Source organism: Phalacrocorax carbo, chromosome 4 (genome assembly GCF_963921805.1).
Source record: "Phalacrocorax carbo chromosome 4, bPhaCar2.1, whole genome shotgun sequence".
NCBI lineage: Eukaryota > Metazoa > Chordata > Aves > Suliformes > Phalacrocoracidae > Phalacrocorax > Phalacrocorax carbo.
Window position 1 is genome coordinate 53,542,575 of NC_087516.1, and position 23,916 is coordinate 53,566,490.

The following is a 23,916-nucleotide window of genomic DNA, read 5'->3' on the forward strand; positions in this document are numbered from 1 at the left end:
TTCTCATTTGTTTAGTTCAGTGTAGTTATTTAACGGGACCTAACAGAACTGAATATTAGATTCCATTCAAAAGATGTTAAGAATTGTATGTCTGAATTCCTTTTGAATTCTTAATATTTGGGTGTCTGGGATTTAGATTCTGATTTTCATACTCTGTTCATTTCAGTGAGATTAAACTCCCCTGTAAGGGGGAATGGAAGCTTTTTGCAGGTTTGCATGTAATCAGGTAGAAAAGGTATAGTTAAAATACCAAATTTGGCAAATAGAAAACTTGTATCAGCAGTCAGGTTCCTAGTCTGAGCAACCAGGTGTGGAAGTTCATGTGCAGCAAGCCAAGTTTTTCTGGTGTCTCTTGGTGTCTGCTGTCTTTCAGCACTTGTAGAGAGAAGTCATTCTCCCACTGTTTGTTTTGCTGGGCTAGTTTTACTCGATATTTTTTTTGTTTGTTTCTTTGAAAAAAATACTCTGATCCTGTAATATCCTGAGAGTCTTCCTCTGCCACTGGTTGTATTCAGTTTTCTGGAGTGTAAATGGCTGATTTTCGTGTGCTGTTCCTGAAGTACAGTTGCGCTAATGCTTTCCTATCTCTGTTGGAGACATGACTCCTAATACCTTTTCAGATCATATTTGCCTTTGAAGTGTCTGCATTATGTTGTCAGGTCACAGTCGATCGGTTATCAATGAGTCTTGTCAACAAGGTATTTTCCCTTTTTGAACTTTTCCAGTTCAGTGATAAATAACTTCATTTTTTTCTGGTGGTTCCATGCACATAGGCTTCCATTTTATGCTACAGGTCTTCATGCTCAGGTTTCTCAAAGTTACCTGTTAATTTCTGTGTGATACTATGTATGGTCCTTCTATGTGTTGGTCAGAGCTCCTAATTTTGTGTTAGAAGCTGTTTTTAATAAGGTACTGCTGGTTTTGTTTTTTTGGTTTTTTTTTTCTTGCTAAGTTCATTGGTAAAAGTACTAAATAAAATAACTTTCTGAACAAATGTTTGTGGAAGTACACTAATAATCTCCACACAGTCCATGTTTTCCCTTTTTAAAACTCCGTAAGCTAGTCATTTCATTCATACTGCTAACATGTTCTTGAAGTTCCCCCTCTGTTTTTGACTTCACTAAGGAATCCTTTGTATGTCATGTTATTATAGCCTTTATTGAAGGCCAGATAAATAACGTCTACTAGAGATGCTCACATTAAAAAAAAAAATCCCAAACAACAAAAGAAAACACAAAAAAAACCCAACACACACAAAAAACCTGAAACCAAAACCAAACAAACAAAAAACCAAAACTAATAATACCCCTAAACCCCAAGTTAGTCTGACATTGTTCATAGTTTTGGAAATGCAGATAGAAGTATAGTCCTTTGTTTACTTCCATCTCTTCAACATTTCCCCCCCCCCCCCCCCCCCCCCAAGTAATTATCCTAAAGCCTTGCATTCTGCTGGCATCAGAATAATTGGACTTTCTTTGCCCAGATTGCATTTTTTTCTTAAGTTATGTGTATTATATTTGCTGTTTTCTAATAGATGGTACCACGCTAAACGTCGGAGACTATTAAAATACTTTCTTTAACACCACCTGCTTCGTGTGCCTGTGTTTCCAGAGCTCTGGAATGTAAATTACCTAGTCCTAACTTCAGTTTATTAAATTGTATTGAATTTTGCTGTCACATTGGCTGTGTTTACCTTCACTTCCATTAACTAATCACAAAGAAGAAAACATAATTTTTTGCATTACAAGTTCCTAAATTGAAAACACGTATTTGGTAATTCACATTCTCCAGAAATCTTGGAAACAGCCTGATAAACATTCTTTAAAACTGCTTGTAGAATTCACTGGCCTATTAATATTACCCAAGAAGCCATTAAAAGCACAAGCCAATTGACAGTAACAGTAATGTACGTTTCCCACAAATCTAAAATTGTTGAAGAGTTATGTGGCAGAAGAATGATCATTTTCCTCCATGGCTTTCAACTAAGTTTTGACTTTTGTTCAATCTGTCACCTCTTGACATTCCTTTAGTATACAAGGAGGAAAATGGATGCCATGAAATCTTGCATGTGGTGTTTTTCCTTTCATGTGTCTGATCATAGAATCACAGAATTGTTAAGGTTGGAAAGGACCTTTAAGATCATAGAGTCCAACGGCTAACCTATCACTGCCAAGTCCACCACTAAACCATATCCTCAGGCACCACATCTACCCTTCTTTTAAATACCTCCAGGGATGGAGACTCCACCACCTCCATGGGCAGCCTGTTCCAATGTTTGACAACCCAAACATTGATGTTCCAGTCCATCAGAAATGTTACTATCCTTCCCGTTTCCTTCCTCCCCTACATGTATTTAATCTCTGTGCTTCTCTGTGTTTTGCTGTCATCAACTTTGTAGTCTTTCCAGCTTCCAGCACAGTCTTCCAATTCTTGTCTGACTTCCTTTGCAGCCATCTTCCCCATGCTGCCTTTTTCGTGCTATTCCTCAATATTTTAGGAAGCAGTTGCTTTGCATATTCAACCATCTGCGTTCTTTAAAGTTTTTTTCTGAAAACCTATCATTTCCACAGGTAATCTGGTGGATGTAGTTGAAAAAAAAAATTGCTTCTACATAGTACTCGCTTGTTCTGTTTGTTCTTCATCACTCAGGCACTTTGTCTGCCTATACCAGAATATATGTATTCTTATGTTTTCCTTTAGGACCTGTGAAAAGGTGCCCTTTTTTTTTCTTTTTTCTTTTTTTTTTTTTTTTAATGATTTGGAATCCTTATTGCAGTAGTTCAGTGCTTCATATTACCTAACAGGATTGGGAGTAGCAGAAAATGTGCGATGTTATTAGCAAAGCAGCTGTCAAGGTATAGATGTGTAGGTATAGAGTGTTCCATAATTACGTATGGAGAGAACCTTGTTTTCCCTTTTGGCGTGAAAGGAGGAAATTGTACATTAGACCTGTCATTCAGGAGGTCCGTTCCAGTGCTGCTTTCCTGTGAAAAGCCGTGGTCAGCCATCACCTTGTCCAGAAATGTCCTCTCCGGGGTTACTCAAATTACTGGCAGCATTGATTGGAGCCCTTTCTATTTCTAAGTGTTGGGAGCCAGTTTATGTCTGGCTTTCTGTATGGGTGGACAAGATGTGATTTAACATGTACTTTTCATTGCAAGACCACCCAACTATAACACTCAGAGGGAGAGAGCCATGGTGCTTGACCATGTTTTTATACGCTGTATTGATATGTATTGGCTGTGAGAGTATCTGGTTACACATTTGAGCACTCCCTAGCTGTTCTCTAATTGCTCCTGTTTTGCTCATGGTTGCGTAATGTGTAATCTTGACTGCTACACTGAACTCATATTATTTAAGCTGTTGGGAACCTGTGCTCGGCATTAAATGTACAGCTGGTACAGCTGTGGCTACTTCACTCTGCCACTGTGGAAGCTGCAAGTCTAGCCAAGGAGCAAGCTTGCCAGAGCGTTGACCTGTAAAGTGTGTTCCTTTAATATAAAGGCCGTGGAAAACGCTCCAGCACATAGCTGCTCTAGCACAACTTGTCGTGGTGTGAACGCACTGCAGAAACCCTCTAAATTCTCCCCTGTGCTGGGGGAGCTCTGTTTCTAATAAGGTTTGGTGAAAAGGTTTAGCAAGTGTGGAATGGAGTTACAAGGGTCTAAATTGACTGCAGGGGTGTCTGTTGTATTAACAGCGGTTTTCTGATCTTCTTGCTCCCTAAAGCAAGCATGTATTGGTTTAGAGAGCTCTGGTTGCTGATGGGGGAAAAACTTTCACTATATGGATTGTTTTTAAGGCTAAGAGCTGGATCTTAGCCTCCTGTAACTGGACAGTTTGTCATCTGACCTGGTATTGCTGCAGCACACCAGAGAGAAGTTAGTAGGAGAGGGGCAGGGCTCTGCTGGAGCCCCTCATGCAGTCTGTGTGCCAACGTGGCCAATAATGTACCTACTGTATGTATGCTTTAAATATATGTATACTTACAGTATACATAACATACTAAGTGTATGTGACTGATACTGTGTATGCTAAATGTGTAGTTTAATAAGAAAGTGTGGGGAAAAAAAACCACAAGGAGGAAAAATGGCTCAAGATAAGCCATTCCAGTGCAGGGTTGTTGCAGGACAGCTCTTTAACTGCAAGAAATCTGGCTTGAGCCCTTGCAGAGCCAGCCGTGGGGGCTTTGTCCACAGGGCAAAAGCTCAGCATCTGCCAAAACCGAGGGAGTTCTGACTGCATTGTAAAAGGCTACCTTTTCTTTCTGGCAGGAAAGGTGGCTGTTGGGGGAACTACCTAAAGAAATTAGACTTATACAGGGAGACAAATTCTTGTAGGATGGCAGGGTCTTTTGAGTAGTCATCCCACACGGGTGTATTTCTCCTGACTTTGTTAGATTAAAATACCAACCTGCAAACTGCCTTTTGGAGGTTCTGGGTAGGAATCATGGCCCAAACTCTAGATCCCAAGCCTGCGGAGGATTGCAGGCATTAATTTGCCATAACAGGTTTTAGATTTTTTGCCTTAGGCAAAGTGCTTGCTGCTTGCTCAGTGGGCCTTCAGTTACCAAGCAGTTTTTAAAAGAACAAGTAGCTTGCTTCTAGTGAAGCAAACAGGTTAAATTCTTGCTACAGTACTGGAGGCTTAATCACAAAAGAGAAGCATTAAGGCAGTAAGATCTGTATACAGAGTATACTTGACATCAACCTTTTTCTAGAGGTGTCTTTGGGTTATAAAGAAGTGTATTTGAGCTAGAGTAAACTCCAAACCAAAGATCTATTCTGCAGAATTCTGTGGAGTCCTGTGTTTTAGAAGACCTTCCTGAGTTTTCGAGTTTCTGTGTTTGAGCGGCGCATTGACTTTCAATGCTTAAAGCATGTCTTGAGACCCTTCTTACTTCCCTGCTACACAAATTTGTGGTGTTGCCTGACTGCTTGATGTCAGTGAGATTACTCTGCTCCATTTCAGAGTATATATCCGTGATGAGCGTGACTCTTGGATGTGGCGATCTTTCTGTTCTGTTTGCTCGTTTTCTCGGGAAAACAAATTGATTGCAGTCATGAAAGCTCACTGTTCCATTTTGCAGACACAAAGCACAGAAGCTTGATTTTTTTTTTTTTTTTAATTGCAAAAATCATCGCTTGTAACATGAACCTTCACATAGCTACATCATGGCTTACATATTATATATATTAAAAAAACTCCCTAAATAAATTTTTTATTTAAAGGTTTACTATGATTTTTCTGTAGAAAAAATCTATATAGGGTATTTCAAATATTAATATATGACCTGCGTGACTTAATTTCTTCTTTCTTTTAGTTTTAAGGAACTTGGTAACATAACATACAGATTTCTGTTGTTCGTAGAGGAGAGAACAGCTTTTTTACTAAATACGGAAAGTTTGAAGTGGAACATGTGCAGAGATAAAACACCCTTTGTGGATTTAAGAAGACATTTTATGATTCTGACTTTTTTGACACAGACCGCACAGGAACCTCACAAATGCTCTCTTTTCCATTGCATTAGAGTAACTCATACTGAGAGAAATCACGTAGGTAGAGAATGATAAATTATTTATTTGAATAACCCTCTCTTCAGTGCTTTCCTGAGAAGCCAGTACCACATACTGTTGAAAACTTCTACAACTAACATACTTCACAGTTGCAGGTAACGTCTGTTTTCCAGTTAGTGTTTGTAGTCAAGCAAGGAGCCCGTTCTCCATTCTCCATCTTTTAATTGCTTAGGACAGTTTGGGGGCTCCTGTAATCAGTGCTGACTGGGACTAGTAGGGGCAGCAGCAGTGTCATGCCAACCTGTGTAGACATCCACTGCACATTTAAGGGTAGATTGGATAAGAGTGACTGCAGGCAATTCTCCCTAGAATAAAGGTTGCATCATAGAGATTGCTGCTGAGGTGAAGCAGAGGTTGAAAGGATATAGCAGACTTTTTCTTTTCCTGCTCCAGTTTTAATTTGTTAGCACACCTGCAGGTCTGGCATTTGTTTTGTTCTTTACTTCTACTCCTTTCAGTATGTATAAATGGCTCACTGGAGGCAAGACTACATCTAGTTTTATTTCCAGCTAACTTAACCCCATGCTGCTGCTCCCCAACACCCTCATCCTTGCACCCAGAAGTGCACTCCATCCTTTTCTTTCTTTGTTAGGAAGTTTGCAAGAGGGAATTGGTGAATGCTGGTCTTGGAAGTCTCTACAGAAAATAAGAATTTAGCACATCTCTCATTTAAAAATTACTTTTACTGTTTAAATATAAGGGTAGATATAAAGAGCTTGTAAGAGGAATATAGTTTATTGTTCCACAGGGACAAAAGATGAAGAGCATGACATCTGGAAAGTTTGGTAATATAAATAAAAACAGCTGGACACAGATGGGTAATGGGGAGCTCATCTCCTACTGCAAGTCTTCCTGTTTTAAGAAAATGCTAAATCTGTTTTCAGTACCTGGCAGTATTTTAAAAAGGACTTTCTGTATCACAGAGGAAGTTGATAATAAAGAAATAGAATTCTTCTGTTCTCTGTGGAGCCAGGATTTATTCACCCAGGTGAGTAAAAACAATGGGACCAAATGTTTCAAATTCAGCTATTGAGCCTCCAGACTTTAGAAAAAGTAACTGTTTTAAAAGTGAGAAATACATAGAAAATATACCACTTACATAACACAAGATCAGGTCTAGCCTCTGGAGTGGCAAGGACCAGTTGTACAAATAATAATAATAATTGCTCTTATGCTAATTACACTTAATATAATATTAATTTTAAAATAATTATTTTTATAATTAGTGGCATATTTGCTTTTGTAATGATGAGGTTAAAATCCTTGTCCATCTAAATGAGAACTGAAAATTAATACTAATGGCACCAGTGTAAATGTCAAATTGATAATAACTTATTGAGGATCATTTCAAATCAAATGATGTGGTATCTGGAAGTTATAACCAGAAGGTGAGCTAGAGCTAAAATATCCCTTCCCTGCCATAGAAGACTCATTCTTATCCAGAAATACTACTAATTGATGTAGTTAAAATATTATGTCTTAATTTGCTTGATATACAGTCTGCTTAATGCCATGATATGTTCTGGACTGTATGATGAATGTTCTAGCTGAAGCAGACAACTTAAATATTGAGCCTTTTTTCACTTTGCAGCATTCATATATGAAGGCAAGGCAAAATTGGAGTTTTAAGAGTTAGGTGTTTAGTTGTGTTTCACAGTTCTGTATCAGTTATGTGTGACTCTGTGTGTGCTTTTATGCAATATAAAGTAAACAAAACAAAAAATCCATTTTGAAGTGTGAGGAACTATTAAAAAATGGAATACAGTGATTTTGTGTTTGTGGGACTGAAATGTTCTGTATGTGCTGTGTGAGAAGTGGCCAAAACCAAACAAATTGTTCACAAGCACTCAATACTTCAGCCTGACAATCATGTTTTGCTTTTATTTGATTAACTAATAATAATAATAGTGGCTGCTAAGAGTAGTTGGGCCAACAGTGGGTCTCGTTCAGGAGTGTGTCCCTGATAGCGGCTATGTAGGATGCACCATAAAGAGGACAAACAAGCCTGATCCCATCAGCATCTGTTCCCCACTGACCCTCCCAGCACCCACTGCTATTGGGCTGCAGGTGTTAGACATCCCAGCCTCTTGCCCCAAGCTTGCCTAGTTTTTGTACTCTGAGTATCCCACAACAGCCTCATCCAGCAACAAAGATGTTCGCTACCAGCCGTGGAGAAAGGGGTGTTTTTGCCTATTGTAAACCACCTACTTCAGTCCTAACTTTCCTGCCCAATATCTAACTGCTCTCTAATGTCTCACTGCCTTTGTCACTTCTGTTTCTTAGAAAAACCTTGTCAGTGTGGTGTACTTGCTTTTAACTGCTCCATGCCCATGTACCAATATCTGGCCTGTTTTTTTTGTAGTGTGCTTTCACCAGTGTAAAAATGTAATACAAGATTGTGGGCTTAGATGTATGGGGTTTGCATCTCTGCACGATGACGTAACACTGTAAAGGAAAGGTACTCTGTAAATCAAACCAAATATATTTAAGTATTCTGCAAAGAACAAAATTACAGGAAATACAGATGAGCGGGTCTCTTCTGAAAAGTGAAATCTAGGAAGATACCTGATGCTTGCTTTTATTTGATAGATAAGGTTACCTTATGAAATCTGGTTTTACAATTGCAGGTTGTACAGAAGTCTGAAAAACACCCGTATGTTTTAAGATACTAAATATCTTAGCAGTGGTCAGAGTATTTAAGATAAGCGGAGGTCAACAGGCCTAGCAGGCTTCTGTTTTTCTCTTCTCAGCCAGATGCATTGTGAAAACACTAATACTTAACTAATCTCCTGAGCCTGAAGACATTCATGTATTTACATCAGGAGTGGCTACAGTAACTAGGGGCACCGCAGGGAAGCATGGCATTGCAGCTGCAAAGGTGGGTTGGTGATGAGGGCAGAGCACTGGCCTGCGTGGAGATTGAGTGCTTTGCACCCACTGCTAGGTTGGAGACAGGGTTGTAGTGAGAAGAGCTGGTGATTTTTCTTGCTTTGTGGAATTCCATGTGTTTTGGTGAAGGCCGTTGATTGGGATTTGAGTTTTTATGCTTCTAGATAAATTTTTATTTCCAAAGCACTAATAACTGTATGTAAGTGTTTAACTTGCTGACCCTATGCTCCCCCCAAACCGCCCCCCTCCCCCCCCTTTTTCTTCCTGGCAATCATTAGAATTGGAATGAAAGCTGTATAGCTAATTCCCATGTGGTTTTTTCCTTTGTTTCATGTTGTACAAATAGGTTGAGCACTAGCCTTTGTCAGAGTGCTGTTCTAGTGGAAGATAATTACCGCACATACTGTATAAGGGATTATAAATTGGTGCTGTTTTATACTTGTCCTCCTTGTACAGAAAGCTGAAGTAACCATTGTTACTTCCAGAGAACGCCATGCCTCGCCATCAGCAGTGTCAAGCACCTTTTCTAAATGAATGGGCCATCAGTTTAAATTTTCCCTGCCAGTTGCAGCTATAGAAATACGAAGGCCAATAGGTGCTCTGGTGGGCAGTTACTGGCCTATTGACAGGCCATAAGTGACAAAAATAACAAGGAATGTTATTCTCCATCTGAAAGTATACATCATGTTTCTTCACAAAAAAAAAGTATATAGTGTTGGTGTGGCTTTTTTTTAGGTACCATTTTAGCCTCAAGTGTTGAAATGTTACGGCAGGCTGACAGCTCGTTTCAGGTGAGACATTCCTTTGAACTTTCAAGGTGGGTAACATGTTCCAGCAAAAGTAGGTGCTTGCAGAATCAGGGCCTTAGTTTCTTTCTGCTGAGCAGCGTGTAGAGTTTACAAGTTGGTTTGCATTGGCACCTTTTCACTAGCAGTAGTTGGACATGACAGGTGCATGCTGTCATACTTTCCTTCAACAGAAAGCAAAATTTGTATTTGACTATGCATAAATTTTCATATTTTTTAATAAATGTCTCACCAGTATTGTGCACCTCGATTTAGATTATTGTTTATTTCTAACTGTAGTTTTCTGAATTTTTGACATCAGCATGCTTGTGATATTTGCATATATCAATTGAACACTTTTTCTTACACAATTTTTTCAGATGCCTCTATGCTTTAAGAAAAATAGCACTCAATTGATAATTTTTTGCATGCTGAATAAAGTCCATTGCTAGAGATGTCTGAATCCACCTTGATTCCATATAAACTTATTTTTCTTTTTACCCTGTGCTTCTCTGCCACTGTTGTCCTGTAGTGCTGGAAGGTCAGGGAGACCTTGGAATGATCTACTGCTTCATAAACTGATGGACAACATTTCCTGACACTGGAATTGGAGAAACAATATTCTGGGATTTCCATTCCCTCTCCACCCCCTAGTTGTCATCAATATAAACTGTACTAAGTGAGAAATGATCAGAAAACTTTTTAGTGGCAAAGAGGTATCTTCCTGAATAGATACAGTGTTATGTTTTATCTTGTAGAAGATACTTGGGGAATCCTTTTAAGATGCTTACTGGTCTCATTGTAGTCCTGGATATTGGAAGGTCAAAATGGTTAGGAAGAGTGTCTGAAACATAAAACATCTTGGACGTTGTTCTGCTGCTTGTATTTTAGTGCTTGTCGCCTTTGACGGATACCCATACAGACCCATTAGCTGTCTGTGTTGGTGAGTGAGATGTTAATGCAACTCTGAAGAAAAATTGCCAAGGAAAGGAAAACATTGGGAGAGCTCTAAAAATATGTCAAAACTGGTTAGAGTGGTTTTGGGGCTCTTTAGTAAAACTGGAATGTTTTTAAAAATACATAATGGAAAACTCTGTGTAAACCAAAATTCTTAGTCAGTACCTATGGTCATTTTGGTTTGGATTCAGTTTCAGCTTGACTCTATCGTAGCTCAATGTTGAATTCTGTATGTTGTAAAACTCCCTTTTACACGTTTCCATGCAGTCTTTTTATGTTGATCCCCTACTGAATCAAGCAATAACTTAGACTTCTGTATCATCTAACATAGGATAAACAGTGAATAAAATACAGGGTTAAAAAAGAAGAACAATTTTACCCTAAAACATTTCACTGTTCACGGGACCACTGGTGTTTGGGTTTGTTCTTTTTTTTTCTTGGCTGCATGGATGACTTGCTCTGTAATATTGAGCAAAGCCGTTACACTGAATACATAGAAGAGGTCTGAATTCACGCTTCATGAATAGCCTTAACTCTCTAGTATTTACTAATTTGAGACCTTGGGGTTTTTTTAACATTAATCTCCTTTTCATGAGTTTTTCAAGTTGTGCAGTGTTTTTGGTGTGTGTTTGTTTGTTTGTTTGTTTTTAACCAAAACCTCGGAACTTGCCTGACAGACTCTAGCAATTGTACCACCTGCAATAAATAGTGAAGTAGTTGTTTTTCAGGACCCAAACTTTGATTTGGTGCTTCCAAACTTCGTTGTGAACACCTCTCATTGATGCTTTCAAATAAAAAAATCAGAGACACACCATAGCTGAGAAAAATCAGTCTTGCTAATAATGGCAAACAAATAGCCTTTTATTTATGTCTTATAAATTGCTAATGGCAAATTAATATGATTGAATATATTTTTGTTTCAAATTAATGCATACTGCATATGGCACTCATTGTGCATATTTAATGGGAAGGAGGCGATTGAGTGAATCTTGCAGTTCTTACCTACAGTCCTCTGTAGTGTATTATCCACTTGACATGCATTCCTGCCTGTTTTGAATGCTCACCTCTTTTCAGCCTTTTCCCCACTGTATGCCAGTCAACTTCAATCTATGGAGCTGTTTGTTTGGTTTTTTTTTTTCCCCTAAGAGTATAATTTATCTGAACAGGTACTTCATGACATGCATGGTTTATGGGCTCTCTTCTCATCTTTGAAAATGAGTTTCTGTTCCAAAAACAGGCCACGAGAAAGCAAATAGGTGTTTTGTGTTTGAGTGAAACCATATTTTCCCATTTAACAAACAGGGCTGCTCTTGATGCCCGTGCTGTTGCAGTGATCCTCTGTTTTGATCCCATTCTGAATCAAGCAATCGACAGCCGTGACAATGCATTTATGATGCTTGCTTTGAATGAGCTTGAAGAGGGGGCTTATGATTCTGTTTTAACCATTTATTATAACTGAATAATAATGTTTCATGGCCCAAATTGTGCAGGCTGCGGATAGCTTTTCCTTTTGAAATACATTTTGCATAGAACTGAGTAGTAATAATAAAAAAGAAATTCTTTAGAATAATTGGACTCCACAGTATATTTGAGAAAAATAAATGCTTTGTGTTACAGGTTTCCCGATTTTACCCACAGGCTAAGTCTTGAGATATAATTATGCTTTAGGAGACATTTTAAGTGCTAGTTGAACCTTTAACCTGCGTTTCCTCTGGAATAATTACAGGATGTGAAAATGGCCAAATGAAATGCTTACTCATAGAGATTAATAGAATTAGTTAAGCTACTGTTACCTTATGCTTGATTTATTTTGTATGTGTAGGTCGAAACAGGCTGTAACGGCATGTGGGTGTTTTCTCCTATCTTTTCATACTTGCTAAAGTTTTTCCTTATGTTTGTTACTTGCTATGTTATGTGAACTGCTTAAAAAGGCATTTTAGGCAACTGGCAGGTAGTTGAATTTCAAAGGCTGGCTCTATTTAAAACAAAACAGTAGTCTTTGAACTTCTATCAGTTTTTCTGAAAATAACAGTAATAGAATTGGTTCCGTCACCTTCCAAGGAAACAAGTTGAAAAAGAATTCTCTGTAGATTAGTAGTGCAGACACCAAATATATTTTGCAGACATTTTGAAATAAAGCCTGAGTCAGCTACAGTGGAAGTGGGGGAAACTAATAAAAATAATTTGCCTGTCTGCATTGCCAAAATTGATTAAAAAGGTAAAGAAAGAAGTCTATAATCATGGGGAGTGGTACAGCAGTAGCAGAGCATTTAATGTCATTTAAAGATTCAAGATTGGTGGTAATTCTAATATTTTAAGTAAAACATTCACTTAAGAGTGAACTGCCTTTTAAAATTTCATTTGGTGTGTTTCTTTAAAAAGAGAGTAATGCATTGCCTTTGAAAGAACTTGAATTTTGATCCCTGAAGAAAAATACGTTGAACAGTCACTGGCCTAATTTTCAGAAACAGAATCTTTAACAGAAAACAAAATTAGAATTAGAGAAAAGTGTGAAATTGACTAATCTTGTTAGATAATATGGTGGGAGTGACTCACTGTGTATCACTGGTGTTGAAGTACTTTCTGTTGGGTTATTTTCAGTGAGCCCTTCTCAGCTGCCCTCCTGCAGCCTCTATCAGCTGCAGCATCTGGGGGCTTCACGCAGGTGAGGAGGATTGTGCAATGGTGTTATCAAGGAGCGGTAGCTCACCGTGGCTCATTTGAAAATCTCAGCAGGTGCCAGCTCAATATATTGATCATTGCCTTTTTGTTTTTTTTTTAATGGAATCCTATTTTAAGGTGCAGGTGATGATGCTCATCCTCTGTGAAGGTCCTGGGAAGGCTTTGGGTGGTGAATTGAAACCTTTAGAAATCTGACCCACAATTATAATAAACCTTTCTTGTAGGAAATTCTTTATTTAGCAACTTCATTTTGAGTCAAAGAGCGTTTGGGTAAACACATCTACCACTTGCATAAGGTATCTTTAGTGACCTATTTCACTATTTTAAAATCCTGTTTTAATTTGGTTTAGGGTTAATGTTTGTTTCAGCGGTTACAGCACCCAGTAAAAATTAGATATTTTTTTTAAAGTCAGTGAAGTATTAAATACAAAGGAGATTAAAAATCAATTATTAAATCAAGATTTCCTTTGTTCTCATTCTATTCATATTTACCTCTGTTTGATGATTGCCTCGTGAAGTAGTCTACTAATGTAGGAAATTAAAGATTTTCCTTGTATACATTTCTGTATCATCTGAGTTACAGGATTTCTCATCTTTTTCCTGAAAAACATACTCAGTAAGTCCGGTTAGCATGTATGAGAGAGATGTCTATGTACAGAGAGGATAAAATTTATTTCCTTATAGTAATTATTCTGTTAATTAATTATACCAAATTTATTTTAAGGAAGAAATCCGTATTTTGCCTGTTGTGTAGAATGGAGATACCGTGCAGGAATTACACCAGAGATGCAAGCAGAAATCCTGCAACAGAATCACTGAACCTGGAATCTGAATGAAAATGATCTGTGGTAAATGGGGATTATTTTTGCCAAAGGGTGTATGTGTATGTATATGCATTGTTGTAATTCTGTGATGGCATGAAGGGCGTTTATGGGCATAGCTGTTTGTGCTGGGGTGTGACACTTCAGCTGGGAAATTATATTCTAAAATATAGTTCCTTTTATCTTTGTGTCATAATGTCTTTTGTTACTTTTGTAATTTTTAAGGAGATTTGAGAGACACAGAGGCCGTAGCTGAACAGAAATGAATTTAGCAAATCATTAACGTCAACAAATAAAATAGAGAAAGAGGAGTTTGTAGTATTGGACTGCTGACAGAGCTGTGTGTTTAGTAGAAGACATTAGAATACCATGTTTAAAATAGTTGACTAAAACTTCAGAAGCATTACATTAGCCTCGGCTTTATTAAGAATATGCTACTTATTGAAATGTTGAGAAGGGACAGCCAGATCCTTTAATATACAGTTATCACATGCTGGTCAGAGAGCTTCCAGCATTTATTGGAACATCAGTGCCTTGTGAAAATGTTTTTTCAACTTCTACCAGACTTTCTAAGATTATGAAATGATTAAGTAGTAGCCAACTGTGGAGCTCTTGGGAATCATGCCTTTCTGGAAAATATCCCTCTGCTGTCTAAGAAATGAAGTCCTGTTCTGGGGAATTCATCTGGAAAGAGCATTTATTTGGGGGCAATGGGGACCATCTGTGGAATTCCAACTACGTGGAAAACCTGGAGCAGAGATGGGGAAAAAAAATATACCAGGAGGCAGGCCGTTCTGAAGAGGTCACTGTGGTAACCTTGTTTTGAGGAAAGGTCTACAAGCGTGCGCTGATCTTCTGACCCTTAATTATTCAAGGGTAATGTTACACACTCTTCATGCCTATGCAATATTTCCATGGCATAAAGCTTCTAATCATTCCCAATCTTCATGCAATTTCCATATATATATATAGACAAATACACAATATATACACACACAAAACCTGTGATTGTTATTCAGTATGCAGCCCATACAGTTTAAGAACAATCAACCCTAAAGTAAACAAAAGCAACAGGAAACATGCTCCAAGATCCAATTCACAAATTACTTTCTACTGCAGTGAATTAGTAACTAACTCTGTGCTGTAGCGAGGTGCATTTTTTCCATTTGAACCATTTGGTTCACAAATGACTTTGTACTCCAATGGTTTACTACTGTTGTGAGATTTCATCAAGCAAGCAGTGCTTGTTGAGTCAAGCGTTTGTTGAGTTACGAGTTTTTGCACGCATGTTTGTTTGCTTTTGGCCATTTAGTTGAATGAAATTGCATGATATGCCATATTTCAAGTTGTGATGGAAATCCACCCTTTTTCTCTCCTTCCTTCAAGGCAATGAAGTCTATTCGTAAATGGAGAAGATCTGGCCGTCATTTCTCTTGTAGCTTAATGTGGCAATGTGGTTGTGTCCTTTCAGAAAGGAGTTCTGTATCTCTGTCGGTTGTGTCCCCAACCCCACAGCCCCAATTCACCATATTTTATTTACAGTATGTGGTGAATGGTCGTCTTAATGCAAAATGCAGAGCACTTGTGTATGAAGTCTGAAAGTAAGAGAGAAAACACCTTGTTCCTTGTTGAAAAAGGTATTAACACATCATGTTGTAAATAAGGAAGGATTTAGAAATTACTCTGACTTTTATGCTGGATGCTTTAGCTTCCTTGTTTTTCAATGCATCAGCCTGAAATGACCTGTAATTCTACCTCCTGTAGGTGTTTCTCACTATCTACTTACAGTTTTAGCCTTAAGGAGGATAAAAATTGAAGTTTTGTAACATTTTGTTGTAACCTTGTCCCATTATAGTTATTTCTTTCACATTGGAGCTATTATACGTATAGGTAGATAATTTTAACATATTTCAATATTTTCATAATCCTATAGTTTCAATGGAAAAGGTTTCAAATTTACAGAGGCACACTCAGAACTGTATGCTGAATGGGATAAATATTTTTCTGTTTTAATAGGCATTGCATGGTTGTGGCCTACCGTATCGGCACTGAGTTACAGATTAAGCTGAGAAGGCGGGCCCATTAGGAGACCGTCTATCCCTTTCAGGTGGATGCCACGTTATAGCACAGAGTGTGCGTTCAGAAAGGAGAAGGGGGTTGGGCTTAGCGTTCCCATTTGGACCACTGTCCTGAGGATCCTGCTTGCACACTGCATGCCAGCTGTGGGAGGTGGGGAATGTGTTGCCCTCGGTGTCTCTGGGAGGACCATCTGCATGCTGCCTGTCATCAGCCAGCTACAGATGTTGACTGGCTGCTGTCACATAAGGACCCATTGCAGAAAAGTGAAGCTGACTGATGAATACCTGCTGCTCCTCGGCATATACTTCATCAGATCTGGTTTTGTGTACTTCAGCTTTGCTAGTCTGCTATGAGGACATTATTGAGTTGAAATCAAGTATGTCAGATGCTCTTCAAGTATACATGCATACTTTTGTTATCAGCATCCTATAGTTTTGTGTTCCGTCTTCTCAAACGTGCCTTGGTGTGGGTATTGATGCCATTCTCATGGAGTACATAGCGCGCTCGTTTACAGTCCGTAGACTAGTGCTCCTTTCAACATCTCTAATAATAGTCTCCATCAGATCCATGTGGAAAATATAGCTACACAGGCCCAGCATTTCTACCGATAGTGCCAGGCAGTTTGTGTATAGAGAACGAAATAGGTCTTTGGGGCCCAGTCAGTGCTTGAGACTGGAAATGAATTTCCAGTTGCTAAGTGTAGGTGGGAGCCACAGTGAAATTCTTAATCTTAGTCCCTTGAAATGTATTTTCTGACTCTTCCTTTACACTTACCTGCCTCAAACTAATCATGGTAGTTACTTTATAAAGTATAAGTAGATGACTCATAACGTCAACACCTGTGACTTTTGTAGTGCCTTTTCTCCTCTAGTTCAGAGTTAAAAACAACACTAAAATGCCTTGAGTATAACTTTCACAACTGCCTAGAATATAGTATTCTAGTATTGACAACTCTGATTAGTCTCAATAGAACCATGTAAACTTAAGGGATATTTATACTGTCTCATTTTGTTTGTACTTGAACTTCGTAGAAAATCTTTAAAGTTGACTTTAAGTGATTACATTTGTTTAGTTTCTTGGTTTCTTTTCCATGAAGTAAGTGGGAATGAGTACAGTGTTACTGCTTTTCTGCTGATAGGGAGGCATTAAAATACTTTGAAGCTGAGTGGACTATTAATTATATATTGAAGCTGTTTATCAGACTTTTAAATATGAAAGATTTATGCATTTAAAAACAATCTATAATTTGCTTTAAAAACAAAATGAAGCAAAAAACCCACCCCAAACAGAACCAAATCAAACAACAACAAAAAAACCCCCACCCCAACAACCCTCCCCAAAACCAGAATCAATTACAATGCCAAGCAGTGAGAGCCATCGTCATCTCCGCTGTTTATGACTGTGTTATATCCACTTAATCCTGGGATTAATCTGACCTAGTGTCATGAATTTTGAATTAAACTTTACTTCTTGAGCATCTGATTTGTGGTACTTGTATGCTGTGGAAACAGTCACAGCAAATACTGAAGCCAAACTCCCTATGTTCCTTGTAATGCTGGGAATGTAACTCTGCTGTTTTTCTTTGCAGAGACTTTTCAGACTGGAAGGGCGGAGTTTAGTCTTTTCATACTAAGAAAATATTTGAATGTATTATTCTAAAAGACAGATTTTTTTTTTTTTGGTGGATTTTAGTTGAAAACAGATGGGTCAGGTTTCATACCGGCTGTTTAGATAGGTGCTTGTCATTCTAACAGTGAGCAAAGAATCCTCGGTCTGTGAATGCCTGAATGGCGTGGAGCCATAGGCAGGGAGAGCATATTATGGGTAGATGTGGGAAAGCATGAGCAAAACAAGGACTTCATTGCATAGGAGATCACCTGTGGGTTTGTTTTAGTGCCCCACACCTTGGAGAATCTCTCAGATAGCACTAATCCGCAGCACAATATGTACAGAAAACAGGAAGTAATAAGGCCTTACCGAAATGCATTGAAAAGGTGAGCCTTCAGTGTATGGTAAAACAGTAGTAGGGTTTTTTTCTGTGATTTAAGAATGCCGTAATAAAGGGCCTTTTTTTTTTTTTCTTCCCCTGATAACCTAAACACTGGCAGCCGTAGGGAAGGTAGGAAACCTATGGAGAAAAGTATAGCCATATCTGTGAATTGTTTAAGGTGGTGGATTATCAGCATCTTACCCAGTATGTGCTGTAGTTGCCCCTAGTGTTTGACTGGGTGTAGGCGATAGAAGAGTTCACAGTTTAAGTTACCGATGGCCACCTTCCTACTAGAATCATGTCTTTCCAAAGATTCAGTTCTCCTTAGCTGAAAGTTCATGTCAATTCCGCTGTTTTGCTGAATCTTCTATTTTTTTTTTTATTTAGAGCCTTCTGCTTGTCTCACTAATATGCCACTTTAATAGTGCAAACCTACAGTTGCCCTGATCTGAGCAAAAGTGGTATCTTATGTGACTCTTTTATTATGAAATCATGTAGTCTAATAGGAGCAGAGGAATTGTTTCAGATGAAACTTCTTTTGACTATTTGTGATTAGAATGATGTGCCTACTCCGCTTATTGTCTGTATTGCAGTTACATCTTTCCCTGACAACATTTGTAGGTATGGACAACTGCAAATGCATTAAATTGATTTCTTTCTGTCATAATGTGTAATTTTAGAACTGAAGCCACCGAAGAAAACTAATGTCCAGAGGAATTATCTGGGTTTCTACAATCAAACTACATATTTATTATATATGTTATAGTTACATATGTTACAAAAACATTTCTCATAAGCTTTTCCATTCAGTTTTTTTGCCTCATGGAGGCTGCATCAAGTGAAATGTCATATTCCTCATGCTGTAGCACTTTTCTATTATCTGTCTCCCTTAGACGTTTTCCGATGGCATCTATTAATTTTCTTCATAGATTTTTAAATACTATTGATCCTGAGTAATTTGTTTAATTAGCCCCAAACTATCTGTGTAATTATTCCAATCTGTGCTTCCCTCAGCTTTTGCCTGCAAGGCTGACAAACGGCAGGAGGGGGAAGGGCACCTTCCTGTTAGTGGCTGGGGAGCCTTCTGTCCTCAGTCTGCTTCATGCCACGGGTTGTCAGAGCAGGTGGACTCCTTCTGAAAGAGCTGATGAAAAGAACCTTCTGAAAGGGAATGATGAAAATATTATTTTGCTTCATTTAAGAAGTCAAAACAAATATCACTTGTGGCAAAAAGCTTCCTTATCTTATGAAACAGGACATTTTTATGGTTACTTTAGCATTTCCCAGCCTTTAATTGCCGTAGTATCAGTTTACTTGTGAAATCCCAGACTGTATCAGCCAGTGTTAAGTTCAAATTTCTGTGTCTATTCTTGCAGGGTTTTAGAGGAATGATAAATCAGCTCGGGATTACAGGTGATTTATATGCAGTTTAGAGTGAATACTAACTGAATCATCTTCACGTTTTTATAGGCATTGACCTCTTTGGCTTCTGTGTTGGTTATGTACCAGTTCTGAGGTCAGACCTGTGGATGTCAAATGACAGCTATAGCGGCCTGCTAAAGCACGGTATAAATTATACTGCTTACTTTTTATGTGTTGTTTTTCTTACTCATTCTAACATTTTAACCCAGCCCATACAGGTAACATATGGTTCAATGCTCACTGAAACGTTTGTTGGGCACCTCCTATAGACCACAAATTTAAGAAAAAAATTAAAAAGATTAAGGAGAAGAGTGGAAAGCATTCTCAAATAAGACAACATGCTTTTTAGAAGCTTGCATGCAGTGTCATGGCTAGAGCAGGAAGACACACCTGCCTTGTCTGTAGTGAAATGTATCACTACTCATGTATTTAACATTAGCTTAGAATGGGAAAATTCTTCTTCAATAATCCTTTCAAAGTAAGATAGCGAAATCATATACCTGAAGGCTGTAAGTGAAAATTATTATTTTGAGCTGGGGAGGCTGCTCTGTGATTATTGGGGATATTCTCTTGTAGGGTGTTTCTACTCAAGATCAATCCCTGATCTCTGCAGGGTGGAGCTGAGCAAAAAGTATAAAAAGACTAGGAAAATGGTTTCCAGAGATTCTAGAAGACAGTAACATCATGTGAACATGTGCCTATCAGTTTTTTACTTACGATGAAATAGAGAAGGACATTATTTGTCCTTTGTGGGAGCTGAAGGGAAGGACATCCTATTCTTTACCAGCCATCCTGTTTAAACTTCTCCTGAAAAAGATCATGGCAAATGAACTGCTTATGTAAATTGTAATCTCCCAATCAGTTCCTCATTCCTCTTTTAACCATGTAAAAGGGCACAGTCAAAAATATATTAATTACTTCAGATTGGACGTAAGAAAAAGGTTCTTCACTGAGAGGGTGGTCGGTCACTGGAACGTGGTTCCCCAGGGGAGTGGTCACAGCACCAAGCCTGTTGGAATTCAAGGAGCATCTGGACAACGCTCTTAGTTGTATGGTTTTGTTGGACTCTATGATCCTTATGGGTCACTTGCAACTCAAGATATTCTGTAATTCTGTGACTCCTTACAGAAGCATTTGATAGGAGAAACTGGGAAGTTGGAACAACTGCGTGATATGCCTATCTAAGACCTTTGCTTTTTCTGTTCAGGAGCAAAATTATTTTTTTCTTTTCTATCCATGCATGAGCATTAAGTTGGCATTTTCTGTCTGCTTTCAGCTGCTGTCTCAGGTGTGAACGCAGCTGAAATCTAAGTTGCATGTGACTGGATGGCGGTACCGTTCCTCTTGTCCACAGACGTCCTGTGTGAATGTACAGCTGGCGCTCTGTGGGAGTGAAGGATTGAGCTAGGTTTACTGGAAAATGCTTGCCCTTCAGATAGAAGCTGAAGCCACTATAGTTTATTGGAATCACTTTTTGATCCCTAAGTCATTCTCTTATAAACGTAAAGCCTTTGCTCTGGAGGGAAAGTTTACTTCAATCTAGACTTCAGAGTAAAGATTAAATTAATAATAAAGTATAAATAATACTTTGTTTTTCAATCGTGAAGTTGCTGTACTTGGTTATGATTCTTATTACTTTGAACTTGGAGGTTTATGTCCCTTCCTGGGTGGGATCCTCACTGTGGGGAAGCTTGTAGGGTCAGCCCTTCACCACACCCCTGGGCGGCTGCCGGGCAAGTCATCCTGTGAAGCCTTGGTTTGCCGATGGCTGGACTTGCTTGATCACAAAGTGATGTTGTAAGAGTCACGTATCTTCCTCTTCTCTAAAAAGGAGCTGGGGGAAGAGAGAGGGAAGCAGAGCTGTATGAATATTTGGAAGATCCCAGGAGTGTTTGTTGATGAAGGTTTACTATCTTGAGAAAGTTTCTGGTGTTAGTGGAAGTTGCTGTGTTAAACGTGTGGTGTTAAAATAATTTGGTGGTGAAATGCTGATATAGAGTGGATTAAAAATAAGTTGCTAAACCAAACATTTTCTACCTGTAGCTTTGTGTAAACACTAGACAAACCTCTAGCATGTATAAACACAATTTAACTTAGTATTTCAGAACAGCTATGACCTTACATGCACAACTTGATGCGTGAAAGGCCGGAATCCCCAATATTTGGGCCCTTTTGAAGTTGATCAATGCAAAAGGAAGCTTTCAGAATCCCTCCCATGAATCTTAGGGAGCGAAGGCAGGAATTTTTCTGACTTTTAATCTAAGCTGAAATATATACTATGGGCGCATGAGAGCTCCCAGGATGTCAATGTTACAGGTATTTTGGGGAAGACGTACTCACCATTAGCGGCTGGTCTCTGTTAATTAGAAGCAAAACCAGATGATCACAACTGACTTCAGTAGTTTGTTCTATACATGAATGTTCACAGAACTAGTATGAACAAAATGCATGGAGATTTTCTTTCATCCTGGAAAAAGGGAAACTGTAATGTACATTGTGAATTAACTATGTCATTACAAGCTAGTTGCGTATTTAAAATGTGTAGCATCTGATTAGTGGCACCTAATTACCTAGGTATTTTCTCTAATAACAACATTAATTTTCCTTTCAAACAAGAGATTATAACAGCCATAGAATAACCTACTGTAGGAACAAGGACAGCTACTTGAAGCAGGCTATTATCAGCAAGTCTGTTGTATATGTGCCCCTGCAAAATTTCTAGCTGTTCCAGTATTGTAAAGGAAATGATAAATATTTGGCCACTGTTTGGGACAGGAATGAAATTGAGCCATTCTGCAGCCCTTGAATTGGTGTTGATATGTGTAAAACTACTTTGGATAAGATAAGCAGTGACATTGTAAAGATTTTAGGGAAGCTGTCTAAATGAGTAATTTCTGCTTCACATTCTAGTGTGATAATGGAGTAGTTAATTAAAGAGCACAGAAGCAAAAGCTCTGGTCCTCCTGTTTCTCCTTGCCTGTGTGCTCTTGTGCCTTTTATTCAACCCATGAAATTGCTTTTTCTTACAATACAAGCATGTAATGAGTTCATTCTCCAGCAGCCATCATCATCCTCCTCCTCCTGCAGCTGTTGCTCCATCTTCCTTTTCTCTTTTGCTTCTAGCCTCTATAATTAATTTTCCAGCCTTGTCTTCAGTCCTCTGCAGCTGACTGAAACTGCTCTTGCTGAGGACTTCAGTAAAGCTTTTCTAGCTACGTTGCAGAATAAATGAATCTCGATCTCTCCGCTGCTTATGAGACTGTTGATCTCACCCTAAGACTTCTAACTTCTATTGCCGTACAAATCCCATCCTACTGCCATGGAAGGGTTTGGATTTGTGTGTTTCTTACAACAGGGAGGAGTGATGAGCCTTACTTTATAAGATATGTGAATTATTAAGGCATCCAGAATTTTAGTAATGTGTATCATAATCTTATTCTTCTGGAGCCTCTGTTGAGATGTAAAGGAAACCTGTGTGGTCAGAGATTGCACAGTGGGTTGCAATATTGCCATTTTCTCTTGGAAGCTGACCTAACAAATAAAAGTGTAATTTTCCTTATAAAATAGTGTTGTTGAATATTTCACTATCAATGGGCTGCAGTTCATAGAAGCATTTATCATGTTACTTGTTGAAATAATGTAGTGAACATATAATTAGCTATATGCCGTCAGTGGACTTTTTTTCCAGATATTATATTCTTACCTGAGTATCATACCAGAATTGGAAGGTCTGTATTATTTGGTAACGATTTAAACCTTCTTAAAGAATATCACTAATCTTTAAAAAAATGTTCTTTGCCCACAGGGTGGAGTTCATTTCTTTTGTTCTTGGGAGCTGAATAGGAGAAAGGGACATTTCAGCTTTTCCTGATAAAGGTAAGACAGCATCTGTGATAAAGATAAGACCCTGTTCATTATTATGAGCTAATAGAAAGTTTGTCAATGGAGGGTTTGTTTATTTTGGGTTATTTTTTTTCAAGTTCTGTGCTTTGTAGTAAGTTCAGTAGGTGATAACATAACTTGTATTTGGAATGGAATGTGTAATTCTACCACAGGTATCAGTAGAGGTTCTGAAGATAAGCAGGTACCTGTAGATCAGTATGACAAAGTGGATAGCAATTTGTTCTACTGCTGGAACTTGTGACATTTCCCATATGCCATTGAAGTGGCCTGCTCAAGTTCACTCCATCGTGCTTGCACACACTTGTCGAGAGCTCTTGGACACCGTTTAGTTCTCGCCGTGCCACTTCTCAAAGAAAATGTATAGACTTGCCTGGCACTGTCCTTTATTGCTCTGTATCATTGCATGAAAGCGCAGGGGTTTGATGTGAGGTGAGAAGGGTCTTGAGACCTCTTTTAATTGAGATACACCTTCAAAACTAAGCAGCAAATGCCTGTGAGACAGAGAAAGGGGTAAAACTCTGGAAGTCTTCTCAGAGGCATGTTTTTGCCAATGGTTCTTGCTTCATGTTGTGCTAAAAGGTCTGACATTTTGTAAATTTTATCAGAGTCTTAAAACGTGCAAGAAGCATTTAAAGGTACAGTGTGCAACTTAATATTGAACTCTTAATTGCAGTTTTTGATGCAGAAATCAACATAGCACTCTTTCCTCGTTTCCACTTGGCAAATTTAGAAAAGTGTTTGTAGGTAAGTTCGATGTGACAACTGCAAAGAACGGGGTTGGTCTGGTTTAACGGTACCACACGCACAGCAGA

General features: G+C 38.5%; 1 protein-coding gene across 9 annotated transcripts in view; it reads left to right on the forward strand.

Moving 5' to 3' along the window:
* The window catches only part of BMPR1B (bone morphogenetic protein receptor type 1B), a 252,620-nt gene that overhangs the window by 28,221 nt on the left and 200,483 nt on the right, over window positions 1-23,916 (forward strand). For all 9 annotated transcript variants that reach the window (XM_064449982.1, XM_064449986.1, XM_064449978.1 and 6 more), the window contains one exon: window positions 23,007-23,077. The gene's annotated coding sequence lies outside the window, so the exon portion shown is untranslated. The remainder of the gene's footprint in view (window positions 1-23,006; window positions 23,078-23,916) is intronic.